Source organism: Canis lupus, chromosome 4, assembly GCF_011100685.1.
Source record: "Canis lupus familiaris isolate Mischka breed German Shepherd chromosome 4, alternate assembly UU_Cfam_GSD_1.0, whole genome shotgun sequence".
NCBI lineage: Eukaryota > Metazoa > Chordata > Mammalia > Carnivora > Canidae > Canis > Canis lupus.
In genome coordinates, this window is record NC_049225.1 from 8,462,755 (window position 1) to 8,478,093 (window position 15,339).

The following is a 15,339-nucleotide window of genomic DNA, read 5'->3' on the forward strand; positions in this document are numbered from 1 at the left end:
TAAACCGCTGAGCCACCCAGGGATCCCCTGCATTCTATTTTTAATCCTTATAATGTCCCTTTGGGGGTGTACATTGTTGTTATGCCCACATAGAGATAGTAAGTAGTAGAGCTGAGATTTGAATCCAGACTTGCCAATTCTAGACCTTACTATACTTGACCATTATACTATATGTCGGTTACCCTGTCCATACCACTGTAACATTTTCTTTGTAGTTTTCTCACTGTATTTTCACATCTTGTGCATTAAAATTAATGGATTTATGGTGAGTGAGAGCATAGTGAATCAGACAGATCTAGGCCATTTGTTCTATATAATATGCTTAATAAATAATTTATAATATGTCTTAAATAACATTTACCTTAAGTGTTATAGTGGAGATTGCTTTTTTAAAATTAAACTCTTATTTTTTTCTCTTAAAATGTTTTGTGTTTTATAGTTTCATGTCCTAGTGTTTTTTTATATTTAGCCCCAGTACTCGTTTTTTTAAGACTTTATATATCCTTGAAAATATAAAATTGTAGTTGAATTTTTGTAGTTTAGTGTGTCTCGAGATTATGAAAATTTTTCTGTTATTTGTTTAGCCTTTGTAACAATAGTTTCAAAATCTTACCCAGTATTTCTATAAATGCTTTTAAAAATAAAGAAGCTGGGCAGCCCGGGTAGCTCAGCGGTTTAGCACTGCCTTCAGCCCAGGGCCTGATCCTGGAGATGCAGGATCGAGTCCCACATTGGGCTCCCTGCATGTAGCCTGCTTCTCCCTCTGCCTGTGTCTGGGCCTCTCTCTCTCTCTGTGTGTGACTATCATAAATAAAAAAAATAAAAAAATCTTAAGAAAAAAAGTAAAGAAGCTAGGATGCCTAGATGGCTCAGTCATTTAAGCATCCAACTCTTGATTTAGGCTCAGTTCATCATCTCAAGGGTGTGGGATTGATCCCTGCCTCGAGCTCCATGCTCAGCAGGAAGTCGGCTTGAGATTCTCTTCCTTTCCCCGTGCCCCTCCTGGCCACCCTACCCCCAACTCGCACTCTTTCTCAAAAAAAAAAAAAAAAAAACAACTTTTTTTTAAGTTAATTTGTGCTACTGCAAGTCTTTTATTACCAAATAATTTATTCTGAGGCTACCCTTGTTATTTATTAGAATTGGGTATTAACAAAATTAAAAGATAATAAATATCTTAGTGTTTTAATATCTTAATCTTTAATGCTATTTTAAGCAATAAACATTGATATTTTATAGTGACTAATAAAGAGATTTTAGAATATAAAAGTTACTAAATACCATTTGACTTTGGTACCCATTATTTTTGGACTTTGTGATACCATTTATATATTTCTTTTAATCTAGTTTAAAATGTCTACTCTGTGTCATTACAGAAGAAGCAATGTAGATTTGGAAATTGATTCGGAAACCCAGATTTTTGTCTTTTGGGATTCCCCTGTCTAAAGGGTTTGGGCCAGACCTTTGTGGTCTCTTCCAGTTTTGAAATTCTAGAATTTTTATTTTAAATCTTTGCTATATCAGAAGTGTTGCCAGATGGAACCATGTAGTCTTTGAACCAGATTGGAAGATTGTATAGTCCAGGTTCCTTATCTTAGAAGTAAAGAAACCTGGGCTCAGATGATGTGATCCAAGATCAACCCCCCCACGTACTGGCACATGGAGCAGGAATGGAGGCTTTTCTACATATCCTGTTTCCTTACAACAGTTGCACCAAATTGAAGACTGCTAACATTCATTAATTTAATTAAGGAAACATTTATCAAACATCTTATACATATGAGGCATTTTACTAGTAGGCATGTTGTTAGCTGCTGAGATGTGTAAGTGAAAAGCCTATATACATATGGAGGCTCTAAGCTGGGCTACAGAGTCTAGCACACCTGAGTTCTCAATCTCGCTGACAGCTTAGCTCTGCAGCCTCATATAAATTAACCATTCTAGGCCTGTTTCCTTGTCTGAAAAGTGAAGATCATAGAAGTAGGCATTTTATATAGTTGGTGAGGATTAAACGAGATAATTATACTTAGCATAGTGCCTGGAGCATAATAGGCTCTCTTAGAGATTATGATGAAGGTGTGTATTTATTTATTTATTTATTTATTTATTTATTTATTTATTTATTTATGAGAGAGAGAGAGAGAGAGAGACATAGAGAGGGAGAGGCAGGCTCCTCCCTGGGAGCCTGATGTGGGACTCGATCCCCAGACCCAGGATCATGCGCAGAGCCAAAGGCAGACAGACACTCAACCACTGAGCCACCCAGGCATTCTGATGAAGGTGTTTATGAAACAAAAAAAGAATTAAGATTTATAGAACACTTTCCTTTGTTGTCTTGTTTAACTCCTAGTCTTATGAGTAGATAGTGATAATCCTAATTTTTAGAATGAGGTCATAGCTCTGGAGGCTTGGGATTTATCCAGCACCCCATAGCTGTCCAACATTAACACTGCCTTTGCACCAGGCAGTGTTGTTAAACACTTTTTTATGTACTAGTTCATTTACCATGCAGGTATACAGTTGTTATTTTCACTTTACAGACAAAGTCAGGCACAGAAAAGTTAAATAATTTGTCCAGAGTGACCCCAGGCAGGAAGGGGCAAAATTGGAGTTTGAGTACAGGCACTCTGGCTTCAGGTCCCAGTCTTCTTAATCTCAGTGTGCTTCCTTTATTTTGTGTGTAAGGTAAAAGCCATTTTGCAAACTGGAAAGCACTACGTAAAATGTGGTGCTATTTTTATCTGACTCAGTCCCTGTATTCCGGAGATTACAGTCCACCGGGAATGTGTCTTCTCCAGGCTAAACCTATTCACATCCTGCCACTGTTCCTTACTGGACACTGCCCTCACGATTTTAGCCATTTAAAAAAAAATACTCTAATGTATCCCCAGAAATGAATAGGGCCTAAGTAGTATAGAATCTAGTAGAACTATTTAAGGTAGCCATAGCTTTTTAGCAACATAGTGGCTAGTTTAAATTTATGGTCAACCAGAACTCCTGGATTTTTTGTTTTGTTTTTAGGATATCTGTTCTGCCAAATCGTCTTATCCCTTTGTATAGTTTACTCCACATGATGAGCATAATACTTATCTCACAGGGATTCTGAGAATTAAATGAAAGAACTAATATAAAGTTCCTCATGCAGTGACTGACACATAGTAATACCTCAGCCATTGGTGGTGGTTTTCCTGTAAAGTGCACTTATCTAAACTTTCCCTATTCAGAAAAGTTATACTGAGAAATCCCTTTTTTTTTTTTTTTCATTCAAAATCATTGATAAAAATGTAGATTAATTGGTTAGAGACTAAAGACAATAGACTCTCCTCCCAGGTTGACAGAGGCCTAGATGCAGATTCAAAGAGAAGCAAACTATTAGTTTACTCAACTCACATCTCACCATTTTATCAACCAAGTTGGTTCTTCATAATTAATTTATTAAAAATTGTCTCAAATTTTATGCAAAAGGGAAGCCTCACTTTTTTTTTAAAGATTTTATTTATTTATTCATGAGAGACACAGGGATGGCAGGGAGAGGGAGAGAGAAAGGCAGAGGCACAGGCAGAGGGAGAAGCAGGCTCCATGCAGGGAGCCTGACATGGGACTCAGTCTCGGGTCTCCAGGATCAGGCCCTGGGCCGAAGGCGGCGCTAAACCGCTGAGCCACCTGGGCTGCCCCGGAGCCTCACGTTTAATACTTCACCTTAAGACTTCTTGCAACATTCTCTTCAAATTCCTATCCTTAGAGCACGGGTCCTCAGTTTTTATCTTATGGTCCCTTTGGTTAGAGTCACTGGGCCCCACCCAGAACCAAAACAAAACTTCCTCTTGTATCAACAGCACATTTGGACATAATATTGGATCGTAGTCTATAGAACTTCAGGTACAGTAGACTGACATATAATGTTGATCAGAGGAGCAGGGTAGAAATCAGTCATCAGTAGGATTCAGTAAACATTGTGACATAAAGACTGAGCCTGGGCCAGCAGAAAACTATGGATCAAAGAAGCAGGTGGCTCTAAAAAGCAGGGTAGCATAGATGATTGTTCTGGTGGCATCAGAACAAGGCTGGGAACAAGGGTTTGAGAGAAATACTGGAGGTTGCTAGTTATTGTCAATATACCTGAAAATTACTAGATATAAAGGCTTAGAGAACTTCACTTCTTAATGGTTGTTATGGAAATCTCATATTCTATTTGAATTCTTTTCCTAAACCACTCACTAGGTACATTTGAATATTCTTTTTTTCAAGTAGCCACTACACACAACGTGGGGCTTGAACTCACAATCCTGAGATTAAGAGTAGAATGCTCTATGGACTAAGCCAGCCAGCCAGGCCACCCCTACTTGAACATCCTTTTTTTTTTTTTTTTTTTTTTTTTTTTTAAGATTTTTGGTGTTTTTTAAAAATTAATTTGAGTAATCTCTATACCCCACATGCGGCTCGAACTTATGACCCCAAGATCAAGAGTCCTGTGTTTCTCTCACTGAGCCAGCCAAGCATTCTCCTACTTGAACATTCTTAAAAATAAGCTGTGCCTACACCCAGAATAAAGCTATATGGTACTGAATGAAAATCGGTCTTTTGGCATAATTTAATAACTATCCTTCTTTATGTACACGTGCATGCACACACACACATATACATAGTGTATATAATATATGTGTGTCATCCTGTGCAAACGGATGGTTGTTTCCTGTGCAAATGGATGGTTGTTGAACTTCTGATTTATTACTCATAACCTGGTAAATACCTCTGTCAACTTTTAGCATAAGATGATAAAACTCAACTTGTATTCGGTTTTAAAGTATAGATGATGTCTTCTCACAGTGGTCTTCAGGTGCTCACCCTGGGCACTGCTGAGAAAGCCACTTGGCACAGCTGATGCCAGAAGAAAAAATAATCAATAAATCGTATTAAAGTTGTTGAAGTTATTCTCCCCTTTCTCTCTACCCTTCATCATTAATTGATTTACTCAACAGAGATTTGAGCACTTGTATTTAGCACAGATTAATAAGATCTGCCTCATAGGAGTCCAAAATTGATGGAAGAAACCCAGAAGAGAAATATTACAAGGGTGTCTGGGTATGGTTATTTATAAGTAATCCAGCAACTTTTCTAAGAATGATGCAGAAAGCAAAGAACATTAAACTCCTTCAAAGTGATAAAAGCAGAGTAGAGGTTAGTGTTATTTGAAACGGGGCCATCATTATTTTCTGGGACCAGATCTGGTCCTTGCAGTGATTACACTCCTGTGCAAAAATATGGCTGGCAGAAGAAGCGCTTCAGCACTGCCAACAAGGCCCAGATAGATTTATTAGTAAAATGGAGACCTCGACTTTCCCACAGAACTCATGGAGTCGTTGCAGGAATGAGATGAATATGAGATGCATCATATGGAAGCTCTGTAAAATAAATTTGCAAAGGCTGCATGTGACTTGAATCTCTGTCATTCACACCACAAATGCTTTCTAGAAGAGTTTGCTTTTCTGCCTACAAAGGGGGTTGTGCTATTGCTATTATTATTGAAAAAGTCGGCTCATTATTGGAGTTACTGATTTCTTAAGAGTCTGATTTGTATGTTTTTATGACCAGTCTTTTCAGCTAAGGAGTCCTGAGTCTATGCATTTAAGTCTTAAACCAAAAAGAGCATTTTAGCAATTATTGAATATCTGTCCAAGCAGTAAGCCTGGGGCTATCTTGACACTTTTAAGTACTTCATATGAGTTGCATTCATTTGGGGAAATTTTTTAAAAAACAGCTTTTTGTTATTGCATTAATTCTGCATCAAGAATATCAAATCAAGAACAAAACACAAGCATTCCTGTAGAGAATAACCCACAAAAGGAAATAGCTGTGGTTTACCAGCTCCAGTAAGAAAAGCAGACTCATTACTTCATAGCTGTGCTTCAGAAATGTGCCTCGCAAGTCACCTGCTCAAGTAAATGAAAACCTAGAGTTGATAATATCACTTCCCTGCTGAGAACTCTTCAGTGGCTCCCTGTTAACCTGTAAGATGAAGTGCAAGTTAACTATCAAGGAGCACACTAACCTTCCAGGGCGTGGCCTTGGATACATCCTGCCTCATCTGTCACACCACTGGCCTGGTGCTTTGGGCTCCCCCTTGCTTGCAATTTACATGCAGGACATGCACATGCACACACACCGTGCTGTCTGTTGTCTTTGTGACTTTTTTCTTTTCCTGGAACATTCTCCTCTCTCTCTTTTGCCTGGCTAATTCACAGTCTTCTTTCAAGACCCATTTTTCAAGAAGCTTTCTCTGACCCCAACTGCCCCTGCAGTGTAATAATATTCAGTGCCTGACCTGGTCATTTATTTTTTTAAGATTTATTTGTTTGAGAGAGAGCAGAGAACACAAGCTGGATAGGGAAGGAGAGGGAGAAGCAGACTCTCTGCTGAGCAGGGACCCTGACACAGGGCTTGATCCCAGAACTCTGAGATCATGACCTGAGCCAAAGATTAGAAACTTAACCAACTGAGCCACACAGGTGCCCCTTTGACAGGCATCATTTTAGTTGTTGGTTGTGTTAAAATGATTAGTTTTCCTTTCTGTTCCACTGGAATATAAGTTCTTTTAGAGCAGGGATTGTCTTCCTGTAACTGTACCTTACGCATACCCTAACTAAACATGTTTAGAACTGAACCCCTGATCTCCCACATCTCCCCCCCCGTACTCAGACTGAAATTGGATTATTTTGCTATCATTATTCGAAGTTTGACCCTTTGGAGTGCTTGTTTAAAATTCCAAGATCCCAGGTCTCATTCTATACCTACTAAATCATTATTTTAAGTGGAGGCATTGGGCATCATACTTTCAGAAGTCCACCAAGTGATTCTTACTGAACACACATGGCTACACTGGCTTGTAAGACAAAGCTCCTTTGAAAGTCAGTAGGAGCCTTCCTGCCACATCTTCTGATGCTCTTCATTGTGCACTTCATCCTTCAACACTTCTCACATTTGCATTCCTCTTAGGGTGTTCCCTCTACTTGGACTCTCTCCCTACTCTGGACACCTGGTATTTTTATCCTTCAAAATTGTGCTCATATGTCACTTTGTCTGCAGAATCTTCTATACCCCATTCCATGAGAGCATTAATCATCTTTGCTATCTAGGTACCTTGTGTCGTGTTTATTACACTGTCCTGGTTGTTTTCGCATGACTTTTCCCTGTTGTGATGCAACTTGAGCCAGTTCAGTTGTGTGGGTATTAAGTTCTTTTTGAGAGATACTGCTCATGTTTGCAAGCTACAGATAAGTGAACACCATAGATCTACTCCCCTAAAACATAACTTTTAAAAGGTACATTACTATGAAAGCAAAATTCAGACTGAACTCTGCCACACATACAAAAATTTATTAGCCAGCAAGTGCAAAAAATAGTCTTACAAACTGTTTTCTAAACTAAATAAAGTCCCTCCTCTCCATTCTTCTAGGAACTCTGACCGATACCTTTTATGAAAGTTTTATTCTAGGTAGAAGTGCTAATCTGGGTGTAGGATTCAGTTTAACCTACTTGGGATCAGACAACAAAATTCCCTTATATGGAACTAATCACAGAACCAGCAGGAACCCTGAGCCCTGGGTACAATTCCAAAGAATATACACCACAGAGTTCATTAGATTCATATGTATGTGCTCATGTAAGAGCAGTGGTCCCCTTTATGGTACTATAGCCAAACCATGTATCCTGAACTCCACTCTTTTCTACTGCTGTAGTCATTTCTGATATCTATTATCCTAATTACCATATCCTCTGGATTTGAGGAGAGATGAGAATTTGACTTATCCTACTGAAGTGAGGTGGGTTTTTAAAAAAGATTTTTAAAATTCATTTGAGAGAGAGCATGAGCAGGGGGAAGGGTCAGAGGGAGAAGGAGAAGCAGGCTCCCTGAGCAGGGAGCCCAACGTGGGGCTTAATCCCAGGACCCCGGGATCATGATCTGAGCAAATGCTTAATCATCTGAGCCACCCAGACGCCCCTGGAGTGAGATTTTTTTGTTAGCAACTTCAACATGAACCAGTGATTGGTATATCCAGTAGTGGTTTTGCAAATGTTAACTCCCTGCTCCAGGAGGAATATCAGGAACTTCTAATCCATGCCCTCCAGTCCATTAAATAAATATGCATTACACTCTATGCTGAAATGATGTAAATAACATTTTAAAATCACACCTCTCCTCTAGAGTCTGGTGTTGAAACAGGTGTTGAACTTTTCATCCCTGTAGTCCCATGCAGAATGCAGTACCTGCTCAGTAGGTCTAGGGAAATGCTGAAGCAGATGTTTGTAATGTTAAACAGCTGAGTATTTTGTTCTGTTTTTATTTTTTTCTTTTAATACTAAGTTGTGTACTCCGCCAGGGAGTTATATTAATGACATAACAGCTTTACCATAGCTGTCTGAGTATGTGTCTTACCAGTGACATCTTGCATGGGCTCAAATAAAATCATGCCACTCCCTGGGTGGGGATCAAGCTGAGTCTTGCCTGGGATCCAACCTCCTCACGGGAAAGAGGTTGCTCTGTCCTCCTCCTCAATTTTGTGGTTGGTGGGGGTGAGAGGGGCGGTTGTGGGTGAGTGGCATAAATACAGAGCCCTGCTTAGGAGCCCGGGGAAGAGTTGTGCATAGTTTGTGAGATTGGAGCCAAGGTTAGCAAATTATAGGTCTCTTTTCTGACAGCAGGGCTAGACAGCTCAAATAGAAACTGCTTCATCAGATGGCTTCCTAATTTATAAAGTATAACTTTACAATTCCTAAAAGGGAAACAGAGAGTTCATAAGGCATCATTATATGAATCTAGATCACACTGCCTATTGGGAGCATTGTCTTTAAAAGCAAGTTGATTTTTAAATGTATATGGAAGTTCTTTTTCTTGGACTAGAATGAGGGCCGAGTAAGGAAAGTAGTGTGTGTGTGTGGTGTTAAGCAGTCCATCATTCCTGAGCCACTTGGGGAGTAATTTGGAACAATGCTATTTATTATCTTTGCTTTTTTTTCTCTGCATTTTTCACATTCCTATGAATATAGTCAGAAAGTCTCTTGGACTTCTTAAAACTTCAGTTTATATTAATAATTAATATGGTTATACTCTGCCTTCCTGCACAAATAATAACTATTTTGTATTAAAATATTCTGTAGGAGCATAGTAAAAGTGTTGAAATTGTTGTCATGTCACATGACAGAAAGCTAGTAGCTTAAAAAGCTCTTAAAAAATCGACAGAGAAAGAATGAAGTGAATAAAGGATATGAGTAAGCAGTTAACAGGAATTAAATGGCCAATAAAAATATGAAAAATGTTTGCTTTCACAAGTTGAGATAAAATTAAAATATTAATATAAGTTTTTACCTATCAAATTGAGTTTTTAAAAGAATAAAATTCAGTAGCCAGAATTGGCAAATGAGTGGGAGGATATGTGTACTCCTACAGACTGGTGGGAGTTTAAACTAGTAGAACCATTCAGGAGAACATTGTGGCAATAAAAGAATTTTAAAGCCTTATAATTCACTTCTAGGAATTTAATTTTTAGAAAGGTATCAAGGACATTTACAGTAACAGGGCTCCAAAACTGTTTCGGGTTTTTTTTTTTCTTTAAAGATTTTATTTATTTATTTATGAGAAACACAAAGAGAGAGAAGCAGAGACCCAGGCAGAGGGAGAAGCAGGCTCCAAGCAAGGAGCCCGATGCGGTGTGTCTGGGATCACACCCCGAGCCGAAGGCAGATGCCCAACCACTGAGCAACCCAGGCGTCCCTCCAGAACTGTTTTCAATCACAGTTTTGTTTATAATGGCAAGAAGCTTCTTAAAACATTTTACGGAAACAATCTAAATGCCCTTATTATAAGTCCTGTTTTGTAGTATGTATTTATCATTTACAATTCATCTACAAATAATTAGTAAAAAATGAGTCCTAAATCATTTACAGTTAGCTTTTGCCTGGTTATTCAGTGGTTTTTTGCTATGATCAGGAAAGCAAAGTTAAATGAATTTTTATTCTGAATGAGTTTATTCCATGAGACTCTGTCCCCTGTTCTCTTCTTGACAATCTCTGGCAGCCATATGGCTTCAGCTTTCCCATATGAGGGTGGCTCATAAGTCTGCATCTCCAGCCATGACCTCTTTTTAGAGTTCCAGACTCTTATTTCCAATTGCCTTTTGAACATCTCCACCGGGAGGGCCCACCAGCGTGGCACACTCAGTGTTCCAAAAAACACTGGCCTCTCCCAAGCCCATGCTCCCCACTTCCATTAATGGCCTAGCCTCGGCTGGACACAAACTCCTGTGAACCATCTTTGGTTCAGCCTCATCCTCCGTTCTGTCTGTGAAGCACTTACCGAGTCCTCTCCTTTTCCTCATGGTCATGACCTCTCCCTGTTCCCCTCAGCCCCTGCTCCCTGTTCCCCACCCTTCCCAAAGCACCTCCGCTACATCAGACTGCTTCCTTTCTTTGTCTACAGTGGTTGCCTTCTGACTGGTCTTTTTCTGTCCCCGTTCCCAGATCATCTTACATTCTACTTGTTGTGTGTCTGATGCACAGTGCTGATCGTGTTGCTCCCTCGCCCCAAAATGCTGGCTTTTGTTTAATGGTAGAGTAAGAAGGCACTCAGGTTTGTCCACAGTCTGACCCCTCTCACCTTTTCAGTTTTCTTCCTCCTTGTCAACTCTGTGCTTTAGCAATTTTGAATATTCCTCGTCACCAAATGTGTTCTGTATTTTCTTGCGTTTAAAAATTCCCTTAGGGATCCCTGGGTGGCGCAGCGGTTTGGCGCCTGCCTTTGGCCCAGGGTGTGATCCTGGAGAACCGGGATCGAATCCCACATCGGGCTCCTGGTGCATGGAGCCTGCTTCTCCCTCTGCCTGTGTCTCTGCCTCTCTCTCTCTCTCTCTCTCTCTCTCTCTCTCTCTCTGTCTCTCTCTGTAACTATCAAAAATAAATAAATTAAAAAAAATAAAAATAAAAAAAATAATAAAAATTCCCTTACATGGGCAGCCCCCGTGGCGCAGCGGTTTAGTGCCGCCTGCAGCCTGGGGTGTGATCCTGGAGACCCAGGATCCAGTTCCACGTCTGGCTCCCTGCATGGAGCCTGCTTCTCCCTCTGCCTGTGTCTCTGCCTCTCTGTCTCTCTCTCCGTCTCTCATGAATAAATAAATAAAATCTTTAAAAAAAATAAATAAAACTTCCCTTACATGATTTGTTCTGTTTGAAATACTCTCTCCAACTTATATTTCTTTTTAGCTTAGTTCCGATATAGCTGCTTCCATAAACTCTGCCATGATCTATCATGATACTTTCTCAGGACCTTCTTTTCTTCTCTTTCTACTTGGAATTAATGCATCTCACTCAGTGCTGATCTTCCGGAGGGTCTTTATCTCCCTGTGTGGACTAGAGGCTTGAACCAAGAGGAGCTGTTCTTGTTCCTATTGCTGAAGCCTGGTTTTCAGTGAGAGTTTCATTTTTTGCCATAATGTGGATTAGAAAAAAAGTACCTCCCAAAACATACAGTCTGAGTGTATTTACAACATTAAAGATTAGCAAATAAGTCAAGAGATTTAAATTTTTTAATGCATGTAGATTGCCCTCCTCCATTACCCACCCCATGCTAATTAATGCAATGAACAAAACTCATGACTTTTTATAAAGTTTTTAATTATATATATTTTTTGAAATGAGATTTACCTAAACAGGCATAATTGAATACTACAGTTTAAAATTAGGTTATTCTTACAGTAAATACCAACATGTTCTTAGTTCAGCTCTTTTGATGACCTATTTTTCCCCATATTTGAGTCAGATATATGGTGGTGGGTGGGTGTGCTTTTAGGATGGTCAAAGCTGTACCATAGAGTTGGAAAACGCCATATGTACTACATCTGTATGTTCAAGAATTGGGCATTATGTATGCATCCATGGCATTAGAGCAGCTGGGGGAGTCATATAGGAGCCTGTGTTCCCAATTTCATCTGAACTCCGTCATCTGAATACAAACCTTGCTGGAACCAGACATTGAACAAGAGTCCAGACAGAGCACTTTTTCTCTTCAGACTACTTCAGTTTGTATCCAACGTCTGCCACTTAGAGTCTCTGTGACCTTTGCAAGATTTTTATGCTCGTCGTAGTTCAGTTTTCTAAACTCTAAAATGGAGAGATTAATTGTACCTACCTGCTGAATTTGTTGTGAAGTCTAAATGAAATAATCTGTGCATGGCTTGCAGTAAATTCTTACTAAATGTTCACAGTCACCATCAAAAAGGGCCAATGCTATGTATTCTTAGGTTGTACTTTTTTTTTTTTTTTGAGTAGGCTCCATGCCCAGCGTGGAGTACAATGTGAGAGCTCAAACTCAGGACTGTGAGATCAAGACCTGAGCCTGAGATTAAGAGTCGGACCCTTAACTGAGCCACCCAGGCGCCCCTAGGCAGTACATTTTAATAGGATAAATTTTCAGATAGTAAACCATTTCCCCTCATTCAAGGAAAATAGTACTTTGATAGCCCATAAAATTTTAGTTCTCTTAGCTTTGAATCAATGTTTTAAAATAATTCTGTTCAAAAGGAAAAATTTTTTTTTAAAGTTTCCTGGTTCAACTTCATACTGAATACATGTCTTCCAATGCCAGAAATGTCTTCAGATTCCAAAGAGGTATCACAAACCTCTTCCTTCCTTTTATTCTCAGAGTGAAAAACAAATTTATGGTGTTTCTTATCTTAAGAACATCCTCAATCATGTATATTTTCATATCAAAAAGGAAAAAATACTATTTTATTGTTTTGCTTATGTTTAAATATGCTTTTCCCAGTGGGAAATTGAAATATTTAAAGCTGGCATCTCAAAGAGATGGCAGATTAGGAACATACCTCAGAATTATGAAGGAGCAATTGCATTGTTTCTTTTCCAGGCAAATGCCTAGATTCTGGGCTGTCCTCTACCCCAAACCTTATAGGAATACAGAATCATGTCTGGGCCTGCTTCTCTTGGGAAAGGACAGGACAGCCAGGGAGTATCACTTCAATCTCTAATATATCTCATTTTAATTTTGCTTGATAGACTTTTATCATGCATTTCCTTATCCTTAGAACTGGTACATCTAACATAAATCTGTTGCAACAGTTTTGTCTTTTATAGATGTAATTTAGTCCATTTGGGCTTCTATTAAAACACACAAAAAAAAACAGATTGGGTAGTTTATAAACCACAGAAATTTATTTGTTCACAGTCCTGGAGGCTGAAAAGTCCAAGATCAAGGCAACCATGCCAGTCCCCTTCTAGTGAGGGGCTTCTTTCTGATTCATGGCTAATGACTTCCCACTGTGTCTTCACATGGTTAGAAGAGACTGGGATCCCTCCAGGCCTCTCTTCTAAGACACTAATCCTATTCCTGAAGGCTTCACCCTCATTACCTAAGCACCTCCCAAAGGCCCTTCCTGTTGCCATCATCTTTATGGATTAGAATCTCAACATATGAATCTGGGGGCCCCACATTCAGACCAAAGCAGTGTACTTTATAATATCTTCCATGTAAATCCTAGAATAAAGAAATGAACTTCTTAAAAGCTACTGTACTGTCACTTAAATGTTCGCTGTATTTGTAAACTTCAGACACTTGGTTTTTCTTAACTTCACTTTTTCAAATCACATCTGTCCTTCCAAGATAAGCTTAGGTCTTATATGTAGCTCAAAGCCTCGTTCCCTTATTTTATTTTATCCTACATGAATACTTCCTTTTCTCAGAATCCTTTTTGTTTATCATTTATGCTACTCAGTTCATTATTTGTTTTGTGTGTGCTTGCTTTTTTCTTTCCACTTAAGTCCTTTCAGATAGCTACTATAGCAGCCTTTGTTGTACTGTGATATGGTAGGAATGCCATGAATACTTTTTTTCCATTCTCTTTTTTTAAGTTTTTATTTAAATTCCTGTTAATGCATAAATAATTTTTAAAGCTGCCAGTGACATCTAGACTAATAAGGTGCTCAAGCAGCACTTCATGAGTAAAGCATGAGTGGTTAGTAGTTGCTTTACCAAGAAATTATTAGAAGATAAAGTGAATTTAATAAACGTATGAATAATAGTATGCTAGTTGCATACTAAAAGCAAACAAAACAGGAACAGCAACATCAGAGTCTTCTTTACACAAATGTATATAAAATGCATCAGGAAAACATAATTACCAATTAAGAAATAGAGCAAGAATATTATTTCAAAACTGGAAAAGCTGTGTTACATTTAAGGAACTCTAAATTTTGATGATGCAGATCATAGCTAAATATGAATACTGGTTGTAAACTTAGTAGCTGCCAGATTTCATGAGACTACACTTTTCTTTAAAGTTTTTATTTTAATTTATTAGTTAACATACAGGGTTACCTTAGTTTCAGATATAGTGATATTCAGCACTTCCATACATCACCCTGTGCTCCTCATAACAAGTGCCCTCCTTAAAGCCCATACCCAGAGAAATCCCTTTTTATGTTTTCTATAGTTCAAATGGAGAGGACCCTCAGTACAAACATCAGTTCCTAAATGCAGTGTCACTGTGTCATTAGGCCATTTAGTTATTTGAATAAACTCGTGACCCTTCCAAGCCTTTGCAGGTTTCCTACAGGGTTTTTCTTTCCCCAGAACCTCTAGGATGTGGCCCCTGGGTCTCAGATTTTCTGTTACAGTCTGCTTTTTTCTGGGTGTGCTTAGGCTCTGTCCTTCTCCTATAGCCTCTAATTGTTCGGGTGGAGGGGCTTATCTGCCTGTGTTCTGGGACTCTTAACTCCATCTTGCTTTCTTCTCAGTTATGTACCAGCCTGCAGAGAAGTGCTGCCACTAGTTGACGGTTGGGGCAGAATCTACTTGTTTTGTTTGGTCTCTTCTCAATTCACCACAGCCCTCCACCAGTCACCAACTCCGAGTACCTCCTCATAACCCAGTGCGCCAAGGAAGGTGGCTCAGAAGAGACTGGCACAGATCCCATACTGAGACATAATCTTCATGTCTGTGACTCTGTTCTGTTCTGCGGTGTCTGCTCATCACGACCATTGCCGAGAAACTCTTTTTCTTCCACAATGCATGTTATTAAAACTATTCCTTCATGTTGTATTCCCATTTTTGGAAAATGTTAACCCCATTTACTCCATTACATAGGGAGAAAAAGCCATCCTTTACTATTCTTATTCTTACTCTCCACTTCCAGTCCATTAGCAAATCACTTGGTTTTCTGCCTTCAGAATTACCCTACTTTGCCACCCTGGGCGGCCTCCTTTTGTTTCTCTCCTAGAAACTGCAGTAGCCAGTTAGCCACCTTCTTTCTGTTCAGTCTCACATAGCAGCTAATT

General features: G+C 39.1%; 1 protein-coding gene and 1 non-coding gene across 2 annotated transcripts in view; both read left to right on the plus strand.

The window, feature by feature from the left end:
• EGLN1 (egl-9 family hypoxia inducible factor 1) overlaps positions 1 to 15,339 on the plus strand; it is a 57,855-nt gene that overhangs the window by 30,612 nt on the left and 11,904 nt on the right. The window lies entirely within an intron of this gene.
• LOC119871699 lies at positions 4,806 to 4,891 on the plus strand. The gene has a single exon (XR_005358769.1). It is a non-coding gene; the product is annotated as a small nucleolar RNA SNORD35 (small nucleolar RNA).